Below are 18897 nucleotides of genomic sequence, written 5' to 3'. Positions count from 1 at the left end.
ATTGATTGTGTAAGCATGGAAAATTTTATTCCAGTCTGAGCACTAAAAGGCTATAAATATTGAAGTAAACGTTTTAATCGTACAGGCATCGGTACCCAGTCCCCTTAAGTTGAAACATTCAACTGAAGTAACGCTCATCTTGGTTTTAGAAGAGGCATAGGTGCATGTTGAGTAAGTTTAATGATTCATACGTGAAAGCCCTGATCTCATTATATTTCTAATCAGTGATCAGGGTTGAAAGATGCTGATTCAATGATTTTCATGGGTTAGGTCTGTCTCTCAATGCTACTGCTTCAACACCCATAAACGGTGGCAACTTTGATTGTCACGTGACAAGTCGCGAGCTGCAGCTAATGTAATCTTGGTTCTTCCCCGCAGCGCGGAGATTTTCCACTCCGAACCGACCCGAGGCAATTGAATTTTGGAATTTTGTGCCGACAGTTCGTGTGAAGCAAATAAGACTGTAGTTTTTGCTAATTTTAATATACATAAGCCCGTTGATGTGGTTGATGCCTCAGTTACATGAAGATAAACCAGGGTTTTTATTTCAACAAGATGGGGCTGCACCACATTTCCATCTGGAAGTGCGTGAGTATCTTAATGAGCATCTACCACAACGTTGGTGTAGACGGGCTTCTAACAACGATCGGTGTGTTCTCCGTTGGCCTCCTCGGTCGCCAGATCTGACTCCTTGTGATTTTTTTCTATGGGGGTTTGTCAAAGATCAAGTGTATGTACCTCCTTTGCCAGTTAATCTTGAAGAACTTAATAACCGGATCCGTGCGGCAGTGGCTAGAGTTGATCGTGATATGCTCCAGCTGGTGTGGCAGGAGTTAGACTACCGAGTGGATGTTTGTCGCGTGACGCGAGGAGGTCACATCGAGCACTGTAGCAGTTGATGGACCAAAAACTTGATGAGTTTCTCTTTTTATTGGTATAACTTTCAATAATGTATGTCTCATACTTTTCATAATACAAGGCTATGTACTCGGGTAAAGCCTTTGTAGTAGCCCTGTATTTAATATATATTTTGAAAGTGTTACAATTTGCCAGAAAATGTAGTATCAATGATTGAATCAAGTGCAGTGTATTCTTATTTTTATTTAGTGATATTTATTATTAATTTTTAGCAACATTTCTGGGAATTTTTTAAACAAACTTTGGAGAGATTTAGCTACTTTTTGCTGAAAAGTTAGCGAGATTGTAGGGCGACATATTGGCGACAGTGGCTACCAGAATCACTAAGACGCAGTCTGCGTTGCGAAAGCTATTTGCGTTATTGTTGTTTAGCTGGATGATGAAGATGACGTATGAGAAGAATAATTTGTTTTTTTTTTTTCTGAACGTGTACTTCTTTTTAAGTCTCAGTATTGGTTATGTAGAGCTCGCCACCATATAGGTTGTTGCAATTACAATGATATTCGCATACCATCAGTACTACTTTTATAGTAATAGTAATAATAATAATAATAATAATAATAATAATAATAGTGTTTTATTTAACCTGGCAGAGTTAAGACCAAAGGGCCTTCTAACACTAAAACAAGGAGTAAAACTACATCACAAAGAACAGCACATAAATACCCAAATGTAGTACACAACAAAGAGATGATCATAAGACAATGGAAACAATCAATCAATAGAAATGAGATACATATATAGTGTGGAAGTGAAATAACCCTGCAGATTTTAGAGGGAATAGCTCATGTTGTATGTAACAAAAAACTGAAATACCATATTGGTGGGAAGTTCATAGTTTCCTCAGAAAAAAATGATTTTTTTTCCAAATGTTTAACACGCTCTTTTGGTAATTATTGCGAGTTGGATCGTGATTTTTTTCCATATCGATAGAAAATCTCATAAATTTTATTGATTTTTTTTTCATTTTTATCATTATTTTATCCCTCTGGCGTATTTCAATAACGTGGGCGGTTTTCATGTAAATTTAATTTCTTCTTCTTCTTCTTCTTCTTCTTCTTCCCTTTAAGTATTAGGTCAAATGGCCTGTTACGATCTCACAGTTGAATTTTCAATCCAGCGCTTCTTTGGACGACCGAGAGATCTCTTCCTGTTTGGACGATAGTGGAGCATGAATTTTGGGATTCTATCTCTACGCACGCGATGCAGATTATTTACCTATTTGTTCTGGTAATGTTTTACGTGATTAATTACAGGTTCTAGTTGTAATTCTTCCATTACATCTTCATTGCGTTTGTGATCCCATTTCGTATATCCCGCGGTATATCTCATAAATTTCATTTCATTAGCCGTTATTCTGCTTTCGTCTTTCTTCCTCAATGTCCATGCCTCACTGCCGTAGCAAAGTACAGGTCTCGCCAAGGTCTTGTAAAGACGAATTCGAGTATGCCTTTCTACTAGGGAAGGTTTCATAATGTTGTTTATTATTCCCATTGTTTTGGTGTATTTAGAAATTTTCTGTGAAATGTCTACTTCATCGAAAAAAGATAATATGTGTCCGAGATATGTAAAAGATTTATCCTTTCTAATATTTTTTAATCTAAACATATTTTGCTAGGCACAGGGTATTTTCCGCAGAAGGCCATACTTTTAGTTTTTTCTTTGTTGATTTTCATATCATATTTCATTTCCAATTTTGTTAAAATTAAAAATTGAACGTTGTAATTCATCTTCTGAGGATGCCACCAGAGCTAAATCGTCGGCAAAAAGTAATGAATCCAGTTGTAAATTGTAAATGTAATAAAAAAAACATTAATTTCAAGCCACTGAACGATGCATCCACATTGCAACGTTGTAGCTAGAGAAGGAGACGTGAGGCAGTTCACGTACGCTGAGTTCGTTGATCTCTAAAGCCTTGGTTTTTCTGAACCGACGCATGCGACGTGCGACGTGCGAGGTGCGAGGCCCGCCTCGTACAAATCCGGACTTTACGAGAGATAGTGAGTGGTTTCTATAACTGCGAGATGCGAGGTCTGCGCACCTCACAGTTATAAAAACCACTCACTATCTCTCGCGTAGTCCGGATTTGTGCGAGGCGGGCCGCGCACCTCGCACGTCGCATGCGTCGGTTCAGAAAAACCAAGAGTTTACATCTGTATTACGACACGAAAGGAGATTGTTAGCGGCGAGGTTGCCTGACTGCTGGGACTTCCAACTTAATTTTCTAATTTACCGTGCAGTTAATCACAAAACATAATACAGGTTTTCAATTCATTTAAATGTACCCTGTCGTCCGTTTTTAATATGTAGGACTATTTCACTTCCTCTTTTCAACATAAAGAAAGACAGGCGAGAGAAAGCAAAAGATGTAAACTACGGACTCCTCAGCACTCCAACGATGATAAACAGAAAATGGAAGGAAGCCAACTACCAGGTGCGCCATCTATACACAGAGTAGCAGCCCACGGACTACATCACCAAATATGCCTAACCAAGGGATACCACAGCCCCTCCGACGGATGTCAGTGCACCATATATGGAGGACCCTGCGATACATATCACATCATCGAATGCAAAGAAAGAATATTGACACTATCAACGATGCTAACTTTACTTAATTATACATATTATGTAAACTGTTTGGTCTACGACAAAGTCTTGTTACTAAAGTATCTATGTGTGCAGTGAAGGGATCTATATAAATTCTAAGGGTGCTATGCATAGACTTTTCGCTAGCCCGCACTACGAGCGTGCTAAACTAGCCCCGGCTATCGAGTGATTACTTGTACAGGATTCATATCATATCACATCGCTAACACTGGTTTATGAATACGAAAAACGTTAGTTCGCTGATCATCCACCGGAAACCCGCGCTAAGAATGTCTATGAATATGGCCCTTAGAAACCATCTCTACGCTTAAATAGACTAATCTCTTTCCTATGGCGATCTATCCAGTTAAGTTGGGTCCTGCAACTAATGCTGAATAGATTACTGCGATCACCTGACGACAAATATATGGTAGGAAGATCTGATGTTTCTTCTAGAATTAATGTTGATTTGTTTAAGCGTTTTCAGTCATTTGTAATTGTAGATATTATTTCTTTTTCTTTTCCTTCTTCATTGTTTTCTCTTTCTTCATTATAATTGTTTACCTACCATTTATTAAAAAAATTATTATTATTATTATTATTATTATTATTATTATTATTATTATTATTATTATTATTATTATTATTATATGTAAATAAGACATGTAACATACAATGTAAAAATTATATTTGCATTTCTTTTTGCGTGACTATGGAAGGTACTTTCCGATATGATGTGCAACGTGCTTATCTCTAAGTCGTTCTCACCGCAAGGGAATTTACATAACTTGTAGTGGTCTGTGAACATGACACTTGTTGAGTTAGTCGGGCTTCTATTAATATAGTTTTTCTTTGAATCAGTTATTTCATTTTCATTTCAGGATTTGACAGGTAAGTATAATACCTAATACTTCAAATATTGTACCTAAAATATTGTTAACGTATTATTATTGCTACTACTACTACTACTACTACTACTACTACTACTACTACTACTACTACTACTACTACTACTACTACTACTACTACTACTACTACTACTACTGCTGCTGCTGCTGCTATAGAAATGAACGTTAGAACTTACACGTTTAGTGTGATAGAATGTTAGACTCCAAATTTTCGTACGTAAATGTAATCACGAACGACTCCTCCGTATTGTTTCTATTATAATATCAAGTTAGAATGCACAATATCTGTAGCCTATACTTCAAAACTATGTTTATAATTTGAATAAGACATACGTATTGTAGTTATGGATTAAAATAACGAATATAGGAACACTCATTTCAACCGATTTGGTAACTCGGCTGGCAGAGCGCTGCCTTACGACGACCGCGGATTCGAGGTCAATAAATTGTCGATGATTGCGGAATTGTATTTGTGATGGATAAGGCCAACTTGTTGAGGATTTCTCTCGGGGTTCTCCCGTTTTTTTGTCATTTCACCAAAATTGCCCACAATTTCTCTTTCATTATCATTTCCGTCTAAAAAAAAACAGGTCACCTCCTGTGTTTCTGCGACACCGAATCGGTTATCCACCATGGTGAATGTTCCTTACGGTTAGTCCAGATGGCAATGGTGATGGATTTTAGATAACTGCATAAGAGGGATGGAAGTCCCCCAGAATCTCATCCCTGACATATGAATAGCCTATACTATTGCAAACTTAGTGACTTGAAAGTAAACAAGTGAAGGTACTCAATAGAAATTAAACAGACAAATCTTCCTCATATACCTCCAAATTACTTTTATCACGTTTCAAACGTTGGTACAATTCGGGCCAATCCATTCTCAGCAGTTCACGTTATCCATTACACAAATCGATGGCATATTACTTCTATCGATTGTGGAAGTCGTACATAGGGCCTACCTATGTCTGTTCTCCTTGTAAAGCTTCTACAAATTTTCTACCTCCTTGGATCATTCTCCTATCGCTTTACATTTATCTGATACTTCTTTTCGAACTTCAGAATATTCTTCCAAATCTTCCTCCATGATTTTCCGTCTATCAACTGTTCCTGCGTGCAAAACCTCGTTCGTAGTTGGTTCACAAATTTCAATAATACTTACGGGCCAGTTCATTCTGGGTATATTTTAAGGGTGTCCTTTTCTATTGGCTGTTACAATACGTATATGTTAATATTCATTTATTAAAAATAATGAAATTCGACATAGTGTGAAATAAAATGTTGTACGTTACAAGAATTGAAAGTGTTTTACGAATTCGTTTCAGAATTCCGGAAACATCTCAACTCATCCGTAAATCCTCGCTTTCAATCCTTGTAACGTAAATAATTATTCTGATTCTCTTTTTCACTTCCCCAGTGACCTAATGGCTGTCATTTTCTCTGAGAAAAGAATGGAACACTTTTTCTCCAGAAAAACATCTTCCGAGATACAATACAAAGCCTGTCCGAAGGGTGTTTGCTGATATAACGGGTAGAGTAGTTCCTTATTAATGAATGTCTTATTATATAATGTGGTTGAATGAACAGTTGTCACAATACTTTCGACCAGGTTGTTTACGTTGACTCGCCGAGACATGTCCCTGAAGAATGTTCTTCATCGAGATTTATTAGCGATCCATTCTATCGGATAATAACGACTTACACATTCAATCAGTCTGTACAGTGACACACTTTACGCAGGTCGGATGAATGCAGTGTGTTCAGCAGGACTGCTATCAAGGTCAGACGGCAGGGACTACGGCACATTGTGAGTACGTTACTTTATAATTAAATCGCCAGACTCTTCTTTATCAAACAATAGTTTTTAATAAAGAACTGATGACGCGATGCGGTAATGTAACGGTTATAGTATGAATGTGACAGAAAGAAACCAGCCTCACAGACTCATTGTCCACCAAACTTGCTAGATATTCGTATCTATATACACCATGATCAAGTAAAAGTCGAAATTTGCGGTAGGGTTTCTGGAAATAATCCCACTACTCCTGGTATCATTCCTGCGTCCCCACATTTTTCACCTCCGTCCGTTTTGAATATTAAATTGTGAATTATGCTTAAATTACATTTGGAGTGTAATGAAAATATACAGTACACTCATAGTCCCAGCGCCTGGTGTACTCTGGATTTTGTCTGACGAACTAAGTGGTCTACACTTCTCAGCACAAGCGACATCTGTTAGCCACGCTCATATGAGGCCTACAGTTCCAAAACGTGTCTTATTACCCAATTGTACAGTGACCTCAACATCAGTTTATTTAGTGACTACGTTCGAACATTACGGAAAAAGTATCTGGAAAAGCTACATTCTCACATCAACCCTCTCATGCAAGAATTAACTCAGTGATCACCCTCCACTTGCTACACTCAGCTCACCTATCTCCATCACTGATGAAGATAAAAGAAAGATGAAAACGTCAGTGTCACATTAATCATATTTACCCATACGACTGCGAAAGGCAAGGGTCCATAAGAGACCTGAACTTATTTAAACAGGCATATAAAGTGCCACCAATTAAAGAAAACATAAATAAAAAAAAAACATAAACGTGTCTTATCCATTTTTATGTTTTTTTTTTCACAAATCAGGAAAAACATGTTTCCCATTCGTTATATTAAAATAAGAATTTTTTCACCCTTTAAAACAAATATTTTATAGTATATAGGTCACGAATAGAAGCTCATTAGGCTCCTTTGTTCAGTAAGGTTTCTATTTAAATATTAAAATTCGAGAAGGCAAGTTTTGAAAACAACGTAGTTGGATAAGGTATGATTTGGAACAACACTAAAATCTTCAATGTAAATTAATTTTTTTTATTGCAAGACTTCAAATCAAAAGTTATGCATTGTTAAAGAATTAGTTTAATGTCAATGATTAATAAAAACAACTGAAAGCTTACTAAAAAAAGCTCAAAATATTCTCTTAATTAGAAAGTCAATGTAAATTAAGTTTTGTATTACAAGACTTAAAATCAAAAGTTATACATTGTTAATGAAGTAGTTTAAGGTCAAACTGACAGCTTACTAAAAAAAATTCAAAATTCTCTCATAATGAAAAAGTTTTCAAATATTCCTAAGAATAATGAACTGATTCAGAGTCTGGTTCACCATAACAGTCAACATCTGTTCAACATTCTGGGCTTCATCAGCACGATTTGCATACATACATACACACATACGTACATACATATATGCATTTTATACAGAGTGATTTAGTGACTATGTTACAAACTTTTAGGGATGATAGAGGAGACAATTATGTACAACTTTCATATAGGAATCTACTCCGGAAACGTTCCATTTGCTAGTTACAATCCTAGATATGTTGGTCTGTGTAACGCACGACCTGTTCTTGTAAATGTTAGTGATTTCTCATAAACATAGCATAAGCTAGTTGGCATCGTAAATTATATTTTGACTCATTAAACCTTGCAACTTTTCTTGCATTTCCTTTTGTTCTCTCATAAATGAAATGCATATCAGCAAGTTGCAAGGTTTAATGAGTCAAAATATTATTTAAGATGCCAACTAGCTTATCCCATGTTCATGAGAAATCACCAACGTTTACAAAAACAGGTTGCAACCAAACTTCAAAAGGATAGCCGTGAGTTCGATTCTAGCTGGTTACACTGACTAACATAATATCTAGACTTGTAACTACCAAAAGGAACGTTTCCGGACATAGGTTCCTATATGAAAGTTGTTCATAATTGTCTCCTCTATCATCTCCAAAAGTTTGTAACATAGTCACTGAATCACCCTGTATATTAAGTGAATGATGATCTGAATTCTTGATTTTAGGATAACGTTTACATTCTTAAGTTGATGCTTACGTTATGTTTAATTTTCATTGTTAATGGATCTTCTCAAAGATATCTAATCTACGATTTTATGATCGTGTAAGCGAACTTTCTAACCACGGGAGAAGTCAGAACCAAAGATATATAAAAAAATTGAGATATTTTGAAAGAGTTCCGCTAGTTCTCAATAGGTGGCACAGTTATTGAGACTTAAAAAAGTGTCAGGGAAAATGCTGATGTAGATTAATTATAAATTATTCTCATAATTGACAATATCAATGGTTTCCAGCTAAACCCAGGGTTGTTTTTACAATCAGTAGATGGTATGAAATATTGAATTCTATAACGCGGATATATATGGGTATGATTGGCAACACTGACCATTATCTTCGCCATCTATTCGTATAAATATTAACTAAAGAATCCACAGTTACACCACAACAAATTATCGATCACTATCGCTTAGTAGAGTCAGATATATTTGAACATCATTGTACCACAGTCTAATATATACAGTCACGAAGCTCAATAGGTAGTAAATATGCATCCATAGATAGTTGATAACCACTAGGATCGCTACTATCGCCTCATTACAGACAATGCAAAATAGTATCTGCACAATCTATTGTTTCTAGCACCCTCAAAACTGAAGCTTCGTTACTGTATATACTAGACTGTGATTGTACTACTTGCAGTAAAGTGGAGTAGGATGTGTTGTCTAAGGGAGAGGGGAAGGCGGATGTCTCGCAACACTGACCATTATCTTCGCCATCTGTTCATAGAAATATTAACTAAAGAATCCACAGTTACACCACAATAAATTATATATCACTATCGCTTAGTTGAGTCAGATATATTTGAACATCATTGTACCACAGTCTAATATATACAGTCACGAAGCTCAATAGGTAGTAAATATGCATCCACAGATAGTTGCTAACCACTAGGATCGCTACTATCGCCTCATTACAGACAATGCAAAATAGTACCTGCACAGTCTATTGTTTCTAGCACCCTCAAAATTGAAGCTTCGTTACTGTATATACTAGACTATGATTGTACTACTTAGAGTAAAGTGGAGTAGGATGTGTTGTCTAAGGCAGAGGGGAAGGCCGGATGTTTCTCACATACGTTTCATTACAGAAACATAAGGGATTATTCTTTACGTCATAATATCTGTCGCGTATCTGGTCTCAGGCGGTAAACCCAAAACAAAACCAGTTTGTTCCTTGGTGCAGTGCATATGTGCCGTGAATCTTCACGATGCGACAGTGCTATGGAACATTGTAAGTACGAAACATTGTAAGCGACGAAACAGAGGGTGGAGATAGGGAGGGGAATCTCACCATACATTATTCAGGTGTGCAGTTACCCCACCCTGCTTTCCGGGAAAGGGGAAAGGGATTAGGTGATTTATATGAAACCAAAGTCATTAAATTTCTCCCCTTCTATCTCTGTAAACCTGTATCTAGCTTATGATTTTCGCTTGCCTGCTTATTTTATCGCTACATGTGTTCGTATATTTTTTTCTACGTCGAGTTTTAGGAATGAGATATAGCGAGCACTAGCTGCATACATGCTACGTAGGTCGTTTGTATAAATCCAAACAGCCAACCTCCGCGTAACGGGTTGTTAACGTTTATTTTTATGTAGATGCGGGAAAACAAGTGCAATAACGATACATTATGGTGGCTATTGCTAATTCCTTTACGTTTCCCCTGGAAGGTATGTGATAGTGCTCTTCGGAAACGTCTATTTACGTTTAAGTGGCGGAAGAAAAAAGCAGATTATAGCTTCATGTAAGGAGATATTAAAAAGCACTGAATTAATTCCTTCCATACTCAGTTCGGAATAAATAATGCGGATGTTATAAAGAAGAGGTGGAAAAATTCAAATATCTTGGAGCAACAGTAATGAATATAAATGACACTCAGGATGAAATTAAACGCAGAATAAATATGGGAAATGCCTGTTGCTATTCGGTTGAGAAGCTTTTGTCATCTAGTCTGCTGTCAAAAAATCTGAAAGTTAGAATTTATAAAACAGTTATATTACCGATTGTTCTGTATGGTTGTGAAACTTGGACTCTCACTTTGAGAGAGGAACAGAGATTAAGGGTGTTTAAGAATAAGGTTCTTAGGAAAGTATTTGAGGCTAAGAGGGATGAAGTTACAGGAGAATGGAGAGAGTTACACAACGCGGAACTGCACCTGACATAATTAGGAACATTAAATCCAGACGGTTGAAATGGATAGGGCATGTAGCACGTATGGGCGAATCCAGAAATGTTAGTTGGGAGACCGGAGGGAAAAATACCTTTGGGGATGCCGAGACGTAGATAGAAGGATAATATTAAAATGGATTTGAGGGAGGTGGGATATGATGATAGAGACTGGATTAACCTTGCACAGGATAGAGACCGATGGCGGGCTTATGTGAGGGCGGCAATGAACCTGCGGGTTCCTTAAAAGCCATTTGTAAGTAAGTTGTAAGTTATAAAGATATAAAAATACAATAATAAACTATTTTATCCTTGGGGAGTAGGCAGTAACTTATCTGAGAGTAAATCTACCATTTCCTCGTTCGATTCCGAGCAGAAAAGAGAAAATGCATGAATTTGGTTTGTCTCTCTTGTCTCTTGTGTGTGTTATATCTCTAAGCAATGATCTCACATCGTGCTCACACGACCAAGAAGTTCCGCTCCGTTGTCCATTGGTACTTTGACGTCCTTTAACAATGGGGACAAAAAACTACTAGAAAGCTTAATCCTTGAAGTAGATATGATGATGATGATGATGATTAGGGCTAGGATTTTGATGACCTATAAATCATGAAAAAGTGTCCTAAAAACAATGCATTTATGAACTAAAAATCTTTCAGAAATGCCCTTAAAAATGCCCTAAAAATTGATCTTACATAATTGGCTTAGTAGGAATATTAATATTTAGAGTAGTAATTAAATTAAATTCTAGTACCAACATTCAAGTTTATTCAATTTTACATAAGTTTTCTAAGTAGTACACTTTAATTAATTATTTTACCTGATGTTGTTTCATGTAGTCCACCACAAGGCCACTCTTATCCGGAACTAGCAGGTATAGAGGAGTCTATATTGAAGGGGTGGTTGGACTGATCCATTACGTTGGGGTGTACTACGTTAAAATGACAATATTTGTGTAGAAAAACTATTAAAATAATATACAAAATAATGGGTATTATTTGGAAAAAATATGTAGAGAAAATATCGAAGGAAATACATAATATTTTACATTAATAATGGGGATTTATGGCCAAAATTAAATAAAAATACCCCAGAAATGACCGAATAAAACAAAAATGCTCTTATGAGTTGTAAGAGGTAAAAAATACAAAAAAATGCCCAAACAAATATGTTTAAAACACTCTGTTTATCGCATAACATATAAATACCAAAGGAGCTATGTTTCTGGCAAGATGCAATTTCATCAAAATCCTAGCCCTAATGATGATCATGATAATGATTAGTAAAATAGCTCAGATCAAATGAAACTCCAAACTATTGATTTATTAATTTATTAATTTATTCATTTATTCATTTATTTATTTATTTATTTATTTATTTATTTATTTATTTATTTATTTATTTATTCTGGTGTAATGTGAATTTATGGCCAAATTTAAATTAAAATACCCCAAAAATGACCGAATAAAAAAAAATTCTGTTATGAGTTGTAAGAGGTAAAAAATGGAAAAAATCTTACATGGAAGAGAATTTTGGACAAATTTACATAGGTGATGAGATTGTTAAATGAGCAGTAAAAATGATACCTACATCAGGTGCGTAAAAATATGAAAATACTACTTGCAGCTTTCCTATTGTTAATTTTATGAAGGAAATATATATAGACCTACAAAAGTTAATAAGGTGTAAAAAAGTATTGATTGTGTTTTCAAAAAAAACGTGTTCTTATTTATAAAAAATGTGTCAAGGTTTGTGTTGTTTCAAAAGGTGCAATACATTTTTTACCATTTATAAATTATTATTTTGTTAAAACTGTCTCAAATGTAAGATACAATGTATCTGTTTATAACAAAGGTAACTGCTCTAGTACAGTGGTTCACAACCTTTGAGAGGCCGCGCCCCGGTAAATTATTTTTCTTTAAAGGCTGGTTCACAATAAAAACGGGAACGAAAATGACAACGAGAACGAGAATAGATATAATGTTAAATTAAATGCATTTAATTGTGAGCATTCATAATAGTTAATTGTAAATGGTCACATTTAAATACCTTTATTTTAACAATATTTTCTTTCTCGTTCTCGTTGTCGTTTCCGTTCCCGGTTTATTGTGAACCAGCCTTAAGACGAGGGCCCGATCCCAACAAATTTACTCGTAAATACCTTCCCGATTTTTAAAAGCTAACACATTTAACTAACAGACGTATTAATAATTAAATAATTAAAAGAGTATTATTAGTACACTCTGAAAACGGTGTGACATGTTGACAAATAATTTAATTATCAATCACTGGATTATAAAATTCTGTAGCATGTTGTAGTTTGCTCAAGTTAACATCATTAGTTAACCTATGCTAATTTTAATTGACATATTATTATCCCTTTCTGACCACCAAAAACAAAAAATTTGTAAAATTGATCATCTATATTAATAATAAATCTGTAGCCGAAATTTTTCTGGTAATTTTCGATTTTCCAAAAATAATTGGTCCTAACATATATAATTAACCACCCTGAAACCGAAAATCGCATTTTTGAATTTTTTGTTTGTATGTCTGTCTGTATGTTTGTTACCTTTTCACGCGATAATGGCTGAACCGAGTTATATGAAAACTGGAATATAAATTAAGTTCGTTGTAACGTAGATTTTAGGCTATATGGCATTCAAAATACTTTATTTAAAAGGCGGGTTATAAGGGAGCCTGAATTAAATAAATCGAAATATCTCGCTTATTATTGATTTTTGTGAAAAATGTTACATAACAAAAGTTTCTTTACAAATGATTTCCGATAAGTTTTATTCTTTACAAAATTTTGATAGGACTGATATTTAATGAAATAAATGAGTTTTAAAATTAAAATAACGCCATCTAAGACGGTGCAATGAATTAAGAACAAATGACTTCGTCTATAAGGGGCCTTGGACAACAACAATCGAAACAGGGGCCTTGGACATCAACAATCGAAAGTTATTAAACATAGCCTACAGACAATGTTTCTGTGTTTGTATGAAGTAATATCAGAAGCTAAATTAACCGATTTGTATAATTAATTATTATTTCACCATTGGAAAGTGTAGTTTCTCTAGATGGACATAATGCTATAATGTTATTACAGTAACGTCTGAGTAAATCGAGGACAGTAAGATTAAAATAGCTTCTTATGCACAGAAAATTTGAAAGGCTATTTCGTACATTCGTTTTCTGTATTTCTTAAAATAATATTTATGTACATTCATTTTAATCTCAGAGAATTAACGAACAACGATAGTGTACTGATTTAGTATGCAGTAATAGCACGTTAGCTTAGCAATTCATTATTTTATAATTCAAATTTTAACTATGCTCAATTGAATCGTGGTAAAATCCATAAAATATATATGCAATAAATGCAATGCAAAAAAAATTGGGTAATGAGCGAAGCAGATTATCTTGCGCTGTTGTAATAGTTGTTCCCTGGATCAAACGTCCTATTTTAATTATGTAATTACTTTATATTTATTTCTAACAGGTGCAGCGGAGCGCACGGGTACGGCTAGTTATATTAATAAATTGATTTTGGTCTAAAAAAGAAAATGTAATGGGAAGAATGATTATGCACTATAACTCACCACAGAAGTCAGCTGAGCAGAGGGAGTAGCACAACGATATCAACATGTCGGTGAAACACTTATGTCACATACACACGACAGATGTTTTTATTTGCAATGTAGGCCTATGTAATTTTATGTATAAGAAATTGTGAATCTCTCAGTTATCTATAGTAATGTTATCTCGCTTCACTCGTGGATTTATCGGCAAATCTCAGTCCTTAAGTGACATTCATTAGGACTATTTCGTGAATAAAATAAAAATTTAAATAATAGGCCTATATCCCTAAAATTCGTTCACGAAATGTCAATAATTCTATATTTATGAATACTTAACCTATTCAGACATTGTGAAGTCGAAATAAATGAATAACGATTACTGCAATAAAGAAATTGAATGTTATTCAGTAATGCCAATTGAGAAAAGCAAAAATACAGATTTAAAAATGTTAATTACATATACTACTCTTTTCTCTTGTTGTTATAACAGAAACACGTTTTCACTATCTGCTGAAGTAATAATTTAATTTAAACATTTTATAATATAATTACAAATAACCTGATTAATGCATTAATTAAATGAACAATTGTTATGAAGGAGTGTAATTTTCTTTAGATATAATGAACATGGAATTAGAAGGTGAAGATGTAGATGTGGAAGTAGGATTTCGCACTTTATTTAGTACAATAGATCCATGCTCATCGATTTACGTGGAAACAGTTGGCGACACTGACTAAACAAAACAACGACTATGCGATAAATTGATAGTGATAAATCGAGCTGCAGAAATTATTGCGATGTATGTATGACTGTGATTGGTTGGAATTCAAAATTTTGTTACACTTCATTGGGCGAAAATGGAATGATGTCATATAAACGAAATAGTCAACACTAATTCCAACTTACTTACTTACAAATGGCTTTTAAGGAACCCGAAGGTTCATTGCCGCCCTCACATAAGCCCGCCATCGGTCCCCATCCTGTGCAAGATTAATCCAGTCTCTATCATCATACCCCACCTCCCTCAAATCCATTTTAATATTATCCTCCCATCTACGTCTCGGCCTCCCCAAAGGTCTTTTTCCCTCCGGTCTCCCAACTAACACTCTATATGCATTTCTGGACTCGCCCATACGTGCTACATGTCCTGCCCATCTCAAACGTCTGGATTTAATGTTCCTAATTATGTCAGGTGAAGAATACAATGCGTGCAGTTCTGTGTTGTGTAACTTTCTCCATTATCCTGTAACTTCATCCCGCTTAGCCCCAAATATTTTCCTTAGCACCTTATTCTCAAACACCCTTAACCTACGTTCCTCTCTCAGAGTGAGAGTCCAAGTTTCACAACCATACAGAACAACCGGTAATATAACTGTTTTATAAATTCTAACTTTCAGAATTTTTTGACAGCAGACTAGATGATAAAAGCTTCTCAACCGAATAATAACACGCATTTCCCATATTTATTCTGCGTTTAATTTCTTCCCGAGTGTCATTTATATTTGTTACTGTTGCTCCAAGATATTTGAATTTTTCCACCCCTTCGAAGGATAAATCTCCAATTTTTATATTTCCATTTCGTACAATATTCTGGTCACGAGACATAATCATATACTTTGTCTTTTCGGGATTTACTTCCAAACCGATCGCTTTACTTGCTTCAAGTAAAATTTCCGTGTTTTCCCTAATCGTTTGTGGATTTTCTCCTAACATATTCACGTCATCCGCATAGACAAGAAGCTGATGTAACCCGTTCAATTCCAAACCCTGCCTGTTATCCTGAACCTTCCTAATGGCATATTCTAAAGCGAAGTTAAAAAGTAAAGGTGATAGTGCATCTCCCTGCTTTAGCCCGCAGTGAATTGGAAAAGCATCAGATAGAAACTGACCTATACGGACTCTGCTGTATGTTTCACTGAGACACATTTTAATTAATCGAACTAGTTTCTTGGGAATACCAAATTCAATAAGAATATCATATAATACTTCCCTCTTAACCGAGTCATATGCCTTTTTGAAATCTATGAATAACTGATGTACTGTACCCTTATACTCCCATTTTTCTCCATTATCTATCGAATACAAAAAATCTGATCAATAGTCGATCTATTACGCCTAAAACCGCACTGATGATCCCCAATAATTTCATCTACATACGGAGTTAATCTTCTCAAAAGAATATTGGACAAAATTTTGTACGACGTCAACAAAAGTGATATTCCTCGAAAGTTACCACAGTTGGTTTTGTCCCCCTTTTTAAAAATAGGTACAATTATGGACTCCTTCCATTGTTCTGGTACAATTTCCTTTTCCCAAATAGCAAGTACAAGTTTATAAATTTCTCTATATAATGCACTTCCACCCTCTTGTATTAATTCTGCTGGAATTTGATCGATACCTGGAGACTTGTACTTTTTCAGATTTTCTATCGCAATTTCGACTTCTGAAAGCGTGGGTTCGGGTATAAATGGCTCAGCAGTTTGTATTTCAATTTCGTCCCGATCATTTCTATTTGGCCTATGTACATTTAGTAGTTGCGCAAAATAGTTTTTCCATCTGTTTAGGATTGACGGAGAGTCTGCAAGCAAGTCACCATTTTCATCCTTGATCACGTTTACCCTAGGCTGATATCCGTTCTTAAATTCCTTTATACCCTTATATAAATCTCGAATGTTTTTATTCTTACTATTTGTTTCTACCTCATTCAGTTTTTCCTTCGAATTTAAAACCGCAACACATTAATACAGCAACAATTATAATTTATTGAAAAAATTAACCTTAGTATATTTTATTTTTTATTACACCTGAGAACTTCCAAGATTTTAGCGAGGCTAGTGAGCCTGTTGTTGCTGTTTTCTGTACGTTAGCTTGTTAATTCTGGGATCAATTGCAGTGATAGCCAAACAAGACCAGTCAGAAAGTTGCAGGCAGTTCATCTGTTTCGTTTTAAGCACTGTCATGGCAGAAAATACAGCTTGACAAAGATACGTGCTGGAAAAACAAAGAAGACACCTGATTGTTATTTCAAGCAGATTTGGATATTTATTTTTCATTCTTGTCCAGAATTTCGAATTAATCATAGATTTAAAAGTACTTTCCAGTTCTTTGTCTGATGATAATTTAAGAAGTTGAAGGTTTCTTCGTGGGAAAGGGCTCTTTGTTCTGCAAATGGGTTCACAATCCACATGTTTTGTTGAATTCGGCTTGTAGGCAGTTTTTATGGTCGGTCATAAACAGGGGTATTCTCTTTGCCGAATGTTGAAAGACTTATAAGTCTGAAAAATTTCCGATCAATAAAAAATAAGTGGCTTGGTCACTGAAATTTGCTACACAGATATAATACTTAGTCATATTTTTAAATTTAGAGTATAGAGACGTTCTGGATCAGCTCGTTACGTTATAAACACGAAAATTCTTTTAATTGTATGGTTCAGAACCATAGTGGGCCAAGCGCCATTTACTTTTTTTTTAATGGGTTATTTTACGACGCTTTTTCAACATATAGGTTATTTAGCGTCTGAATGAAATGAAGGTAATGCCGGTGAAATGAGTCCGGGGTCCACCACCGAAAGTTACCCAGCATTTGCTCGTATTGGGTTGAGGGAAAACCCCGGAAAAAAACCTCAACCAGGTAACTTGCCCCGACCGGGATTCGAACCCGGGCCACCTGGTTTCGTGGCCAGATGCGCTGACCGTTACTCCACAGGTGTGGACGCGCCATTTACTAAAACCGTAGAAAACAAGGATTAAAATGTAGTTATTACCATAATTTAATGGAAACATATAGCAAGTAATATAAACTATACACATTAAAACTAAATGATATGTTAATCTTCATTAAACTATGGTATTCACTTAACTTTAACCCTTGCTTTCTCCTTTTCTTTCAAATCCAAGTTAGAAAATTATCTTATGACGAGTTGCCAAACTAACTTACTATTATGACAAGTGTTGTATTGCATGTTTTCACGTATTCACATCTTTTTTAATGTTCTAGTGATATTCAACTTATTCTACATTTTCGTTTTCATATTTTCCGATAATGGTATATCTATAATGTCATAAGTTGAGCTATATATAATCTTAATTTTCCTTATCGTGTGTACTTAAAAAATATTGTATTCACTGTATGCTTTGTACTGCACTATTTTATTACTACTATTAGTATTATTACTATTATTATTATTTTTATTGTTATTACCATTATTACTATTCTTATTTTATTATTATTATTATTATTATTATTATTATTATTATTATTATTACTATTATTATGAATAATTGCCTTATTTTTTATACTTTGTATGCCTAATTTATTTTGACCTGCTGTTCACATTTTATTATGCTTTTTTCTTTCTTTCTGTATGTTATATATTATGTCTGATTTCTTTTTACTTGTTGTTTACATTTTATTATTATTATCTTATTCAGTTTTGTGTGTAAAATTGTAGTATACTTTGTAAATTTGTAGTGTTTTTGTAACGCAGTCTTTACTCCTGGTTGAGTGTTAGAGAAGGCCGTATGGCCTTAACTCTGCCAGGTTAAATAAATCATTATTGTTATTATTATTATTATTATTTTTTTAATAAATGGCGCTTGGCCCACTATGGCTCTGAACCCTTCAATTATTACAACTATTATTTTTTTTTTCTCCCTGAGTTGACAAGAGTCCAAATGTTTCATATTTTATACATTGTTTCTCACCTCATTTTGTGATATTATGTTGAATATAACGTAATTGTTTTGTTTCGACGTTTTCTTCGTTGAGTACGCTGTAATTTAGTTTGCAAAAGTTCGTGTATTTTGTTTTGCTACC

At 34.8% G+C, this 18897-nt stretch overlaps 1 protein-coding gene across 1 annotated transcript in view; it reads left to right on the top strand.

The window, feature by feature from the left end:
- Positions 1–18897, top strand: part of MESK2 (misexpression suppressor of KSR 2) — a 502743-nt gene that overhangs the window by 109798 nt on the left and 374048 nt on the right. The window lies entirely within an intron of this gene.

This window comes from Periplaneta americana, chromosome 1, assembly GCF_040183065.1.
Source record: "Periplaneta americana isolate PAMFEO1 chromosome 1, P.americana_PAMFEO1_priV1, whole genome shotgun sequence".
NCBI classification, from domain to species: Eukaryota; Metazoa; Arthropoda; class Insecta; order Blattodea; family Blattidae; genus Periplaneta; species Periplaneta americana.
The sequence above is the reverse complement of the archived record's forward strand: the minus strand, read 5'-3'. Positions and strand labels throughout refer to the sequence as shown.